The sequence below is a fragment of the Anas platyrhynchos genome, chromosome Z (assembly GCF_047663525.1).
Source record: "Anas platyrhynchos isolate ZD024472 breed Pekin duck chromosome Z, IASCAAS_PekinDuck_T2T, whole genome shotgun sequence".
Lineage (NCBI taxonomy): Eukaryota > Metazoa > Chordata > Aves > Anseriformes > Anatidae > Anas > Anas platyrhynchos.
The window spans coordinates 27154470-27169254 of record NC_092621.1 but is presented as its reverse complement, the minus strand read 5'-3'; the positions used below and the strand labels follow the sequence as shown (position 1 = coordinate 27169254).

Genomic DNA, 14785 nt, shown 5'->3' with positions numbered 1-14785 from the left:
TTTGTTCTGCCATGGTTTTCAATGAGAATGGTAGTAGGGCTACTGAATGGTGTTGTATAGGGGAGTAGTGGGAGTGCACTGAATGGGAATGGAAAGAGTGGTGAAAGATGGAAATAAAACAATCATCTGATTGTTGTGATAAGATAGGGTCGAAAATGGAGGCAGGCATTAATAATCTGTACCCTGGAGTACTGAAAGAATTTAGGATTTTCTAAAACACCAAGAGTTTTCTTCATCTTTGTCAATTTAGGAGTGGGAACCTCAGGCTGTGGAAAATTAACTGCAGTGTCTGTAAAGGTGAGGTGGAGGTTTGTAAGAACTGCTCATGTTGTGTGCAAGGTCTCAACAATTTTTAACAGGAAGGATAATTAAGAATGTGGTGGTAATTGATATCACTTAACATAGTTTTATCAGAGGTAGCTGCATCAGACTAATCTGATATCTTCCTGTAATAGTTTAACTGATGGGCTAGACAAGGGCAGTGTAATAGGCTTAATCCCGCTGATTGAAATGAAACATTTGATGCCACGTCTCAGAGGAAATTATTCTGTCAGATGAAGGTGGAGACTAATACTGGTCCTATAATCCGGATAAGGATGTATGGATATGCTATGGGTTACGTTGCAGGAACACTCACCAGGATGGAGAGAAAGTTACTACAAGTGATACTCCCTAAGCATAAGATCTAAGGCCAGTTATGCTTAATATTTTGATTATACACTCGTGAGCCAGATGGAGGTTTGTGAGGTCTGTGCAAATCTGTGGACGTTATTGTATTGTTTAATGCTGAGGAGAATTCAGTTACTACATGGACAGATTGGACTTTCCTACCTCTTACTTACTCCAAAGATTGGACTTGCCTACCTCTTACTTACTCCAATTAATAAGAGCATTTGGATACTAATTGTGATAAATCTGTTATGAAGTAGGGGCTTATCAGGTGGAGGCAGAGGAGGTTGGGCTGTGTTAGTCACTTACAGAGTGACAGGGGTGAGAATGTGATTTTACCTGGGAATGCTCACTGTAAGCCTTGCACAAGTGAGAGCCTGTCCTGGACCTGAGTGTTGCTTCGGGACTTGCTGGTTGTGGTCTGCAGCCGCTCTGGTGAGTTAGCATCTGAAAGCGTTGCATCTTCACAATCCTACCCCTTACAATATTGTTCCTAATGTGAGTGCTCCTCAGCGCATCCGGGAAGATCAAAGAGGTCTGTCTATCTTGAGAAGTCCTTGAGTTAAGGTATTTCTTTTCTCTTAGTCAGATCCAATTACTTTGTCAGTTCTGGAAACTCCTTCCCACTGCTGCTGTCATTTGCATGACTTTGCTGGAGAACACAATCAAGTCAGCATTCACATTACCCATGAAAGACCTTTCTGATTTGAAGTTCCTTAGACATCATTAAGCAGTTTTCTGGCCAGCTGAGCTTAGCAAAAAATTGTTGAGTCTTTCATCCATTATAAAGGACAGAGAAAGCATCTCTTGGGGAGACAGGGAGCATGACAGATATTTGCATTGCAACAAATGCAGTTATTTCTGATGTGTTCCAGTCCTTTTTAAAGGGGATGGTGAAAATAGAAAATACGACATAATGACAGTTGCATGCTGTTCACATGCAACTTAAAAAATAATGGCAACATATGGTTATAACACATTATTTTCTGCAGAAGTAAGGTGAGTTTTAGTAGTAAGTATTTTTTGTTGTCAGAAAAATTTTTCAATTAAAGTGATCAAAAGGTAGGAACTAATCACAACCTTCCAGCCTCTACAAAAATGTGGGGTTTTGTTACTAGAGAGAGAGAGGGAGATCTACTGTATGCTAGGTCCAAAATTAGGATGCTTTTCACACTGTATTCAAATATACTTGGTATCTGTCTCAGGTGGATTTTATGCCATTCCTAATTCTGAAAATGTCTGTCTGAGAGGCTTGCATTTTGTGTAAAATTACCTTAGAATAACTATATTTCTGTGTTTATAATACAGTTGTTAATATTTTTAAAGATTACCTGCAAAATACTTTTTTGACTAGCTGTATTTGAGCAACTCTTACAAAGCTGGAGGATGCATACAGCACTGTTATTTCAAACCGTCCCACTGTGTCATTGTGGAATTTCTTCACAAATCTAACATAGCATGTGTAATCTTGTCAGGTGAGTGAGAGCTGTTTATTTTCTGTTGCATAAGAGGGAATGTATTCAGAAAGCTCAAGGACTTTGCTGGGTAATATGATTTTTGTGAAATATAATTTAAAATACTCTATGAAATTACTCCATTTCAAAACTGCATTATTTTGATACACTTCTCCTTGTATATAATTTTTGTAGCAGCAATACGATTAAAATCTAATTACAACACACATAAATGTCATGGTTTAAAAAATAAATGGTAATGAAGCAGAAAATTAAATATTTCAAGCACATGTTTTTCAGTTAATTTGAGGAGTCTGTTTCCGGCTTCTAGACAGCAAAATCCTGGTAACCACATCTTAAAATTAGTCTTTATAAACCCATCTGATCTTTAAGACTAGCCGAGTAGAAACTGATCCATCATCTGTGATGTCTCTTCTTTCAGTCCTAATAGTTTGTTGCTTCAAGAAGAACCAGAATTGAAATAGCCTTTTCCCTTCTCAATTGTGTTTTTTTAACTGATACAAATCAAATCAGATTTATCCAGTTCTTTCTGCAAGGATCTCAGCAAGATGAGTCTTTTCATTTTACAGCATAGGAAACACAGAATATGGAATAACCCTGTCCTGTCCTTAGACAGCCATCAGTTTCATTGTTGATGCTAAAAAAAAATATGTAAAAAGCAAATATTTGCTCTATAACACAATTCAGATATTAAAAAAATTAAAGATGGTAGTTGTTCCTCCTATTGAATGTTGATACTAGTGTGTAAAAACAAATCCCTCTAATGGAAATTCTTCCTTCTTATTTAATGGTAGGTGATTTCTTGTTGTTGTTGTTGGTTTTTTGTTTTTTGTTTTTTGTTTTTTTTTTTAAGAGAAGTATTATTGATCATCAGGGTTGATCTTTGACATTGGAAAAGGAATGTTTTGCTGCCATGGGGCAAGCAGACCGTGGGAGCAGTCAACTCTTGAGAGCAGAAGATGAGTGATCTCAGAAGTTTGTAAATTATTCTTTACTGAGAGCCCAGTAAATGTCTCCCTTGGGAGTAACAGACAGAAACAGAGAGATGTAGAGTCACAGAGGGTATTCACAGCAGTTCCCTATAGATGACAGAGGGGCCTCATCTTCCAAGGCAATGCTGGAGGCTACGTATCCATTCTTGGAATCATAGAATATCATAGAAAAATTAAGGTTAGAAAAGACCTTCAAGGTCATCTGATCCAACCATCACCCTACTACCACTATCACCCACTAAACCATGTCCCTACACACCACGTCCAACCTTTCCTTGAACACCTGGGAACTCCACCGTCTCCCTGGGCAAACCGGTCCAATGCCTGACCACACTTTCTAAGAAATGTATCCTAATTGTTTTAATTGTTGTGCTCGTTGTTCAGTTATTTATTTGGTGAAGAGTAGGGACATGACATTTCAATTTTTCCACACACCAGGAACATCACCTGAATGCCAGGACTTTTCAACTATGATGGAGAGAGGCTTGGCAACTACATCAGCCAATTCCCTCAGGACCCTGGGATTCATGTCATCAGGTCCCACAGACTTATGCCTGTTTAGATTCAACAGGTGGTCTCAAACCTGCTCTTCACTTACAGTGGGTGGGACTTTGCTCCCCCAGCCTCCATCTACGGGTTCAGGGAAATGAAAGACTTGGGAGGCCCACCTACCAGTGCAGACAGAGGCAAAGAAGTTGTTGAGTGCCTCAGCCTTCTCCATGTCTGTTGTTGCCAATTACTCACATACAGAAACTCACTTCTAATATAAGAAATTAGCCACCTATAATCACTTACATGCTACTGGCTGAGGTGGATCCACATCCATTGATTCCTCCACATCTTCTGGTGGAACCTGCTCCATGGGCTCCATGGTGTTTGGCAAAAGGACGAGCCAGTCCTTGCTTGGGACTGCCCACACGGGATGCCTTGCATCTGGAATGTTTTCAGGCCAGGGTGCCGAACCAGGGGGTCGTCCAGGTCCAGGTCGCCTAGGTCCCATGCCACCATCTGGTTCATTTCCATGCATGGATTTGACACTGCCGTCTGTTTTGTGGCCATGGCTGGGTCCCACACAGTATTCTGGACGATAGGCACACCTCTGCTCCCCGTGGCTGTCTGCCTGATGCTCCTGCCATCAGCCCTCACCACCATTGCACCACTGGTTAGGCCCATGCCCCCTGTCGCTGTATGGCTGAGGGGGCAGCCTGTTCCCTGCATTGTTGTGGTGCCAGTGGTACTGCTTATACGTGTCTCTGGGCTGGGTGCCAGACGTCCCCTCGTCAGTGAGTGGTGGGCCAGCTGCAGGGGTCCTGCTTTATAGGGCCTGCAGCAAAGGCACAGCAGTGGTGGCCACTGTGACCACAGCAAGGCTGTGTGGTGGAGAGGCCCACACATGGCCAAGGATGGCTGTGTTGGAGGCGGCCTGGAAGATGCCCTCACGTGGACAAGGAGGAGCACTAGGGGGGCTGAGGGCCCCTTTTGTGGGGCTGGCTCCTCCAGGTCATTTGGCTTGCCAGAGAGAAAGGCTGCCCCTCGGCCACAGGGAATGTCCTCCACCTCTCATCCTGTGCCCTGTGTTTATTTTTAACACTGTTTTTTTTTTTTTGGTAATTAAAATTAATTTATGGAAAAGAACAGAAGCACAGTACATCTTCAGCCCTAATGCCCATGTGCACTTTGTGCTCTGAGTGAAGAATTTTTTCCTCACATCACATTTAATCTAAATCTCCCCTCCATTTGTTCAGAGCCATTATTCCTTGTTCCATCATTATACTCCCTGATACAGTCCTTCTCCACTTTATTTTAGGCCACTGTTATGGGTTAGGTTAGGTGGCAAAACTGCAGGACCTTGCAAATTGCATCCTTATCTACCATGTTCCACACGACTTTTGCCAGCTCAGGTTCTAGCCTCTCATCAGTCTTAGATTGATCTCTCTGAGTGTCCTCTTCTCCAGGCTGAACAGCCCCAGCTCTCTCAGCTGGGAGAGGTGCTCCAGTCCCCTCATCATCTAGGTGTGCCTTTGCTGCATTCTGTCCAGTATGCCCATGTCTGGAGACAGCACTGCAGGTGTGTACTGTGGCTTCACCCCTCACCACTGCTTGAGTAGAGGGGAAGGATCACCTCCCTTGACCCAATGGCGATACTTTGCTTAATGAAGCCCTGGATAACATCAGCCTTCTTTGCAACAAGAATGTCTGTTTGGGTTTGGTTCTCAAACTGTAGCAGCTTCTCTGTTGAACTGTAGGTTGCATGGAGGGAGGCACGGTTATATATTTGCTGATGTATCAGTGCTCTTACAAAGGTTGAGGGTTGAGTGGTTTTCCCTCTGACTGGATCAGGTGTGCCTGAGGTTAGGACATAGTGTCAAGCTGCTTGAAGCTGCAGAGCATATTGGTGCCTTCAGGTTGTCCCACTTCGGAGTGAATCAGTGGTTCTCTTTGCCTGGTCTGTGCTGCAGAGTGATGAGTGTGTGAAGTTTTCCAGTCACCCTCCTCCATGTCTCTCCCCACCTTCCCCCCCCTCCCCAGCATTTTTTCTTGTATCAGTCTTTAGAGTTCATGTGGTCAAATGTATTCTTTGCTTGTCCTGCTCTTTGCATGTTTTGTTTGGGTTGGTGATTTGCTTTTGGTGGTGTGATGTGGGCTTGATTCTATTTTCCATTGCTGTCATAATGTCAGTGCCTGTTAACTTTTTTCTTTGGAGGTCACAAATATTCTTTTGTGGTCAGGAAATGTTGTTCAACTTCATCAGCTCAGACCATCTTTTGTAAAGGTAAGTGCACTGAAGTGCACTGAAGTGCACTTACCTTTACAAACCTAACAAAGGTGTGATAAAACACAATCCAGTCCAGGTTTCTCAGATCCTAACTTAGTGGTAGGATGGGGCAGCATCCTAACTCTGTAGCCTTTAGCCACTTAGATGTTAAAGATGTCTGTATGAAGAACATTTTCCTGTGTTTTGCTTTGCTTTGTTTGCTTTGCTTTGAAAAGTGAAAACTGCTTCTAATGCAAACTGTTTGAGGCATATTCATGACTCAAGTGTATCCCATCTTATTTATGGTGCAAAAGACAGGAGTGCAGCTGCTTTAGATGCAGGCACATCGAGCAGCTGCTTCAGACCATGGCTGGGCAGAGCTGTGCATTGGCAGCTGAGCATAAATGTGGTCCCCAGCAGCTGTGCGTCCAGCTTTGCTCCCTGGTACGCACTCTCACAGGGTAGCAGGAGGTACTCCAGCAGCAACTTGGTGGCCTCAGCTGGCCTTCCAGCTGGACCTGCCCTGAGCAAGTGGAAATGACTGTGTGGCTTCCTTGCTGCTGGTTGCTGGCAGCCTCCCTGCATTAAATGCTGCCCAGGAGCTGCAAAACTGGAAATTAAGTGCTGGTTTGGGCAAGACAGAAGCTGGCAGCTTTTTTACTGCATGTGATATACTAGTAGCCTATCCCTACAAAGGCATGCCTGATTACAGCCTACCTCCATTAATTATCCCTTGGATCTCTTCTATTTCCTTCCGTTATTACGTAACAATTTTAAAGTTCTTGTGGTCTTGTTACCTTTTTCATAGGAAATGCCCTCCTTCTAGGAGTGTTTGTGCAAACACCTGGGCTACCGTCGGGCTTGTTAGCATCTTCACTGTTTTCTTAATTAGTGATATTTTTGTTCCTCCAGGATGTGCAGGCATAATTGTCTGGGATCTGAATGAAAGCACAACTGCTTTTTCACAGGCACCTTGGTAATTGAAGGTGTCTGAGTAAGTAATAGGACAAAGTGAAATAACGGAGTTATTTCATACCCTAGGGGCCCAAAGAACAACAACAGCAAATTCCTGGACTAAATTTTAAGGTTCTTCAAAGCAATGAGCGCTGTATTTATTGACAATTTAACTGCTTGGGTTTCTATGTGAAGGAAATACGATGAGACAGAATTCATTCTAAAAGGTTGTAGCCAACGATCAAGCGAATTTCCAACCATTGAATAAAGACACAAGCCAGTAGACATTGGCTAAAGAATGAAGCAAGGGAGCTCTCTCCAGCTAGTTATTAGTGGTCATCCTTCCTTCCACCTTGTTTTCTGTGGCCTTTGTGCACCCACTGTTATACTGTCTGCACAGCAGTGGCACGGAGGGGAAAAATAATTGTGGATTTTCATACTGTACACTTCACGTAAAATACTTCCAGGACAGTTTCAGAATATGAATGCCTGACATACAGCTAAGTAAATTAAAGACAAAAGTTTTAGGTTAGGGATCAAAGTCCTCTCAAAAGAGTAGAGAGCAGAGTGGTAGAAAGTCTAGTTTGAAAAGAGTATATCCAGGAAATGGATTAATTTAGTGCTCTGTCAGGAACTTCTGTTTGTCTGTGCCGTTTTTACCTCAGTGGTGAAATTTTTCTGTAATGCTTGCTGTTGGTTGTCGTTGCTCCAGCTAAAGGCAACGATAAAGTACACTCTAATATTCACACAACCCTGAATACTTTTGACATTTTTCAGCTCTGCTCTGCGCTCCATGCAAAACATGATTAAATAAACACTGTTTTCATTTTTACTCTAGCAGTATGTCCAGGAATAATTTGAGCGTATCTTCTGTTGGAAAATTTTCAGAGGTCCGTAGGCAGAGGGACTATAAAAACACTTAGTAAGGCAGTTAAAAAGTTGTGAATCATCTTGTTTGTCAGGAAGGAATTCTGTATAGTTTTATAATGTACATCATTTGTGTGCCTGGTTACAGCCAGAAGGACAAATGGGCTGTGATTATTATCTTCTCTACGAATGCATGGGTCTCATCTGTGTGAGAGTTGGGAAACAGAATTAATATAAATCATTCAACAGTGTATTCTGTTTTTGAAATGTGATTGATGTGAAGGTCAAACTAGTATGGGATTCCAGTGCGTTTTTGCATGGTGGAAGTGGAAAGCAGCAGTAAGCCTCACATATAGCTCCCATAGTGAGCAGTTGGTCATCTGCCTTGCCAAACTCCATGTCTTCCTTGTCCTTCCCAGCTGAACTAAAAGGAGTTGAGTGGGAAGGAGGTCTGGGAAGGGATAGAGTTTCCCACAGTGGATAGAGTACAGATTTTTTTTTATTACTATTATCTTTTTCTGCCCTTGCAATGTGTTCAGTCTCTTCTGGCCAGCAATGTGGGGAAAGAAGCCCACTTCTGCCCCATCTTGCCATCTTCTGCTTTCAAGTTCCTTGCTATGGGAGGAGAGAGGTTTTTCGTTGCAGTGGTGTTGTCCACATCTGGGCCATGGTCTGTGTGTTCAACCAGGCTGAAATCACTGTCCTGTTAGACGGTGACTTTGAAACGCAACAGAGTAATGTGGTTTAAAATGTAAATGTCTGTCAGGCTTCCAGCGTGTGTTTGCTCATGCACAGTGCTGTGTTTGCTGGCCTGGTCCAGCACAGAGTCAGTGGGTGTTTTGTTGCTGACCCCTATGGGAGCCTGGTCAGGTCTGTCGTGGGCGGCTTGCTTGGGGTGCTCACAAAAGAGCCTGCACAGTGGTTGGTCTGTGCTTGGATGCGTAGCTGCTGCCACAATGAGACTCAGGAAATACATGTAAAACAATGAGATCTATTTTAAAATGTATGGAGGAAAAGAGTGGGTATTTCAAAGCACGTTCATCAGCAGTCAGATCATTTTTGTGCCCATACTGTACTTTTCTCCTTCCATTTTTTTGTCCATGGTCAGTCCTTAAATTATGATTTTTCTAATCAGGGACCTGCATGCATTTGTGTATTGTCTGCAAGAGTAGAGCCCTGATGTCACACAGGACATGAGAATAATAACTAATCCAATTTATTTATTTTAAATTGAGCCAATTAAAAGAGGTAACTCCCTTGTTTCAGTTAACAGTTACTTGTCAGAATGGATGTTCATTTTTTATTAATGTCCCTTGTTGTGGAAGGTTTCTGACCTCTGTATGTGAACAGCTCAGTCTGAGTGTTCTTAATTCCTGTATATGATTTTAAACACAAACATAAATTGTGTTGCCATTGACATCAACATACTGAATGATATTTTTAACAACTAACCAGCAAGACTGTTAATACATGTTTTGGCACTGTGTATTGCTTGAAAAGCTTTTTTTTTTTTTTTTTTTCTTTTTTCTTTTTTCTTTTTCTTTGTAAAAAGGCATCCAACCTATTTTTATTAGTATCCAGCAATTCCAGAATGAGATGATGTGTTCTCTACTTGTGTTTTTTACTTTGCTATATGGGAGACTGAAAACTTTTATCCACCTTACCTGTTATCACACTTTTGATTCAGCATTAAACACAGCCTTAAGGTTGCTAGTGACAGATTCAGAAAATCACAGCCACGTGATGCAGAGTCCTGATCTGATATAAATTTGCTCTGCTGGTACAGACTGTTTAAACACATGGGCAGGTTAGCTCTGTACCAGCGGTCAGATGAGGTGTTGACTGTTTTCCTGCTGCTAACATGCAGCAGGCATAAAAAGCACAAACACGGTGTAAGCTGTGTATTGTGTGCTCTCACTGTTTCGACAAAAGTGAGATTTTATGTCCATGTCTGTTGTGGGTCAGACCAGTGTTGGCTGGATGTAGCTCATGGCAACTCATAAATGTTCAGCCCTGTGTTTAGATGATAGATTAATGTCATTTCAGGCTTGTCTTTAAATAGATTGAAAGAAGCAGCTTATCACTTATGAGCTACAATGAGGGAAAAATTACTGGATGCTTTCTCTTCTGAATCATTCTATTCATCTTTATGATTTGCAAAGTCAGTTGGGGGTTTTCTTGCTTTTGGCTAAATTTTGAGTTTCTGCAGCCAAGCCATGGGGGAATCCAGCCACATACTTGTGATCCTATAAAGTCCTTGAATTTCTGAGCTGGGCACCAAGAATATATTCATTCCTGAAATGGCTGATTGTTCAGGTTATGCTAGATTTATTTGCCTCTTGATCTTCCTTTCCCCAGGGCCCAAGCCTTGCAGTTCCCAACACAAAACTTGTTTTTTTTGCGATTGGCCATGAAGAAGGTCACTATCTAAACTAGGGAGGCAGCAGAAGGTGTATCTTAATTTGGAGCACCAGCTGTGGGAAAATACCCGTGTATGCAAGTTCAAAGACCCCCACAACAGCCAATGTGCTTCAGTTTGTCACTGAGAGAGGAGGATTGCAATAAGGAGGATTGCACACACAATTTAAAGACTGATCATCTGTTAAAGCCTAACAAAATAAAACATGAACTTTCATTTCCCCTCCTATTCAAAATAATTAAAAAAACATCCCGCTTCAGAGGCATTAACAGGCTAGAACTCAACTTAGGCGTGAAAACACTGGTACTGAAGGCTCTGCTCCATTTAGTGCAGTCTTCTGTTACATTGCTGGCCATTACGTTTCACCCAGTTACTATGTACGAAGGCCAAAGACTTATAAGGCCAAACATCTCAGCTCTTGAAAAAGCCAAAGCATGTGCTGGTTGTAGAACGGTAGAGGCCAAGCAGAGCATTGCTTGGGTGGGAAGATGTTCCATGTTTGCACCAACCTAGTGCAAACTGACAGTCTGCAGGGTGCTTTTAGGACATGTGAAACAAACCCCATCATTTAGAAGTAACTGCAGTAGAGCTGGTCCTGCCCTGATGTGCGGAGTCAGACCTTTCAGGATCTCTTCCAGCTCCCTGACCCTATCCCCCCCACCCCTGCCTTTTTTTTTTTTTTTTTTTTTTGGTTTTTGTTTGCTTTGAGGAGCATACTTCTGTCATCTGTTTGGAAATACTATAATGTTTTTTTGTTGTTGTTGTTTAGTTTTTTCCATTTTATTTGTATGTGTGACCCCTGGTTGCTAAGCAGCTGATGAGGTGGCAATAGCTGCAGCAAACACTTACCTTCCCTTTCAAAAAGGCACTGCATCACTACCAAAATGGTGAACTTGCTCATACTCCATATCGAAAGAGGGCAGGGAATAAATCTTCATTAAGGAATTTTCCTGATAAGTATTTTCTCCTCAAGGTTGACCTTCAACCTTGCTGGAAGCATCCTTCAGGCTCGATTCAGAGACCCAAGTGGTCACTGAGCCACTTTCTCCTTGCTCTTTTGGCAAGATCTAAGAGCTGCCTCGATTGCCAGTTGGTGGGCTTCCCTTTTTCTGTCTTGCCTAAGAGTGAAGCTGGGGCAGATATTTCTTAATTGTGATTGGAGTTTCTGTGGAAATGCTTTCTCTGCATTTCTCAAAAGCTACCTCATGCTGAAAAGGAGCTTAAAAACACTCGGTGTGTAAAAGTCCTGTTGTTTCAAGTATTTCCTGTTCACACGTGCAAATGCTGAAGACTGATTTTTTTTTTTTTTTTTTTTCTGCAGTGAATGAGAGAGGTTCTTGTAGTGCTGGTGGAGTTTTGCCATTTTGTATAAGCAGAGGACATGGCTCTTCTCAAAGCACCTTTATGTACATATTTAATTTTAATAAAAATATCAGTGTGAAGGCTTTTAGGCAATGTGTAATACTGTTTTGACTATGACCATACCATCACATCGCATCTCCGGTCTACGTGGAATTAGACTTGTGCTATTATTCTGGATATAAAAGATATGAATTATTTTGGTTGCTTATTTTGCCAAATTGTTAATCTGGGAAAAAACAGCTATTTTTGTTTAAGATGTTATTAGCTATTCAGTTAGAGTGTTAATGGTTATACAGAAATGTTCAGCTTTTATCTCTGATTTTGTTTTGTACTTTGTTGCTCTTTTCCTTCCTTGGGAGTAATTGCTGTTTCATTGTGTATGTAGCCTTGAATCCCATGGCATTCTTTTAAAATATAAAATGTGCTTTCTTAAACAAGTCCATCACAATATTTACTGCAGTCTGGCTACAAGGACTGCCCAGTGAATATTACAGTCATATCACTGAATGTTAGAGAGGCATCTTTACAACTTTGTCCTTGTTATTAATGACTTAAGTAATTTATTTCGTGTTAAACAACCTTATTGTGTTAACAATTTCTCTACTGTTGCTTTGTCATCTTTTGTGTAGGCTTGTTGATTGTTGCAGCTAAGCTTTATTATAAAGGTCATTAAAATGCTCAGGGAAACTGTCATGCCACTCCTCTTATCTAACACAAGTGAAATATATTTAACAATTCACCTTCAAATAGCAAGATCTTAATTGAGTTTTTTGAACATTGATTAAATGTTTTAATATGCTTGCTGTGGTCAGATAAAGCAAACCTTACACTCTTGCAAGGCCTGTGTAAAGATGAGAAAAGTAGTGAGAAAATTCTCCTGCCTCTTTCATGCTGTAGTGTTTTAAGTTACATTAACAGGATTTTCTCTTCCGGCCTTAAATTTGGTGCATGAATGTGAGGTCTCATCTTACGACTGATAAATTAAACAACAGTTTCAACGCACTTGCTATAATTATCTGAAATCACAGAATTACACAATCACAGAATCACAGAATCGTCTAGGTTGGAAGAGACCTCAAGATCACTGAGTCCAACCTCTGACCTTACACTAACCAGTCCTCCACTAAACCATATCACTAAGCTCTACATCTAAATGTGTTTTAAAGACCTCCAGGGATGGTGACTCCACCACTTCCCTGGGCAGCCCATTCCAATGCCTAACAACCCTTTCGGTAAAGAAGTTCTTCCTAACATCCAACCTAAGCCTTCTCTGGTGCAACTTTAGCCCATTCCCCCTCATCCTGTTGCCAGGCACATAGGAGAATAGACCAACTCCCACCTCACTACAGCCTCCTTTAAGGTATCTGTAGAGAGCAATAAGGTCACCCCTGAGCCTCCTTTTCTCCAGGATGAACAATCCCATCTCCCTCAGCTGTTCCTCGTAAGACTTGTTCTCCAGACCCCTCACCAGCATCATTGCCCTTCTCTGGACTCACTCGAGCATCTCCGTGTCCTTGTAGCGAGGGGCCCAAAACTGAACACAGTACTTGAGGTGCAGATAAAATAAATAAATACAATTCTGAAATAACATTGTCTGTGAGCCTAACTTAGAGTTTATACTGGAATGCACTGTTTAGTATGCATATCTATGTTAAATTGTAGTGGCAGCTTTACATAGAGGGCAAATGCTCCATTATTGCTAGCAATGCTTAGGGATTTGCATTTACTTCAGAATGTCAGAACTTGCATTTTTGGATCAAAAAGGCACCGTGTTTTACCACTGTGCACAGATATTTTCCTGGAACCATCAAGCTGCATATATGGGGTATACTTATACTGTTATATTTACAGATAATATCCTTGAAAGTGTTGTGTTGTGTTCATGCAGGATTTCTGCAGCTATTATGTTGCTCATATAGCTTGATAAAAATATTTTTAGCGTACTTTACGATGTATGCTAAGTGCATGTCACAATGGAATTAATTATTTCCATGGTAAAAATCTGTTGGGAACATAGACTTCCCCAGGCTGGGGGTAGAAGAATTGGGATCAGTTTGTACATTTTCAGTTACCCGGTGCAGTGGGCCGGGCCTGGCAGACCACTAGAGGCGTTTTTGCATTGCACCAGCTTTGCTGTGGCAGGTTGCTAGTGAAGACAGTGATGTTACCTAAATTAATTCAAAAAAGGAAGAAGTTCTGTTCAGGTTAAGGGCCACTGATTTATCAGGAGGCAGGGTGATCAGATGCACTAGAAGCGTCACCATCCTGCCCTGCCTGCCTAGGCCTTGAGGGTTTGGTACCTCCATTTCCCTCTGCTTCTCTCGCTGGGATGGTGGCATGGTTCTTCCATGCACCCTGCATGCAGAACATAGTCAGAACCCATCCCTATCAGCTCTCAAGCACCCTAGAGAAGCCAGATAAAATGTATGTCCAAAAAAAAAGCCTGTTTGGTTACATTGAAAAACTGCTTAGAACTATAAATCGTGTTAAAAACACAAACCTTCCTAATCTCTTTCTTGGCACCAGTACCAGTGCAGCCTTTTCACTGGTTATAAGAGGTATGTTTTTCTTCATGGATCCCAAAGATGTCAAACCTGCCAAACAACAGCTTGGTCACAGGTTTAATGTGCTTGGAGTAGGATTGTCATCTCTTTTAATACCCCCACAGCTGCTGCCCCACCTCCCTGATTGCATTCTGTGCCCAGGGCCTGCAAAATTTGGGGTGCAGCTTTTTTTTTTTTTTTTAATTTAATTTAATTTATTTCAGGTTTTGCAGTGATACTCTTGGCTGTCATTGAATCAGTGGCAAAACTCCTTTTGGCTTATATTGATGGAGAGTTTCTCAAGTGCTCTTTAAAGAAAATGGCTTGCACCCAAAGTTTCTTAGTCTTAAGAAGCTCTTTAGGGAAAATAGCCCTTTCTTCTGTGCAATTTTTAGTTGAAAGCCCTTCTCTTTGACTGATGCTGAAGGTATTGAATCTGCTGCGAGTGGGGCACGTTTGGGGGAGCTCATAGAAGCAGGAGCTTCTGGCCCTTGCCCATAGGGACTTTCTGCCAGATGCTGCATCTCTGAGGGTTTGGAAGGGCCTCATCTTCTCCAGTCTCATGATGCATGTGGCATTTTCTGGAGCTCTGGTTCCGAACACCAGTTCCTTTCTACTCTTTGAACATTTTAATATTTTTATTCTTGATCCATGCTGTAGGAAGGTGGTCTGTGCCTCTCTAATTTTGAACTTGAGATAACTGGGATACTGCAATGTACTCTACATGAAGTTCTTTTCTTCTTCTTATT

General features: G+C 41.8%; 1 protein-coding gene across 6 annotated transcripts in view; it reads left to right on the top strand.

The window, feature by feature from the left end:
* ARHGEF28 (Rho guanine nucleotide exchange factor 28) overlaps positions 1-14785 on the top strand; it is a 132527-nt gene that overhangs the window by 15381 nt on the left and 102361 nt on the right. The window lies entirely within an intron of this gene.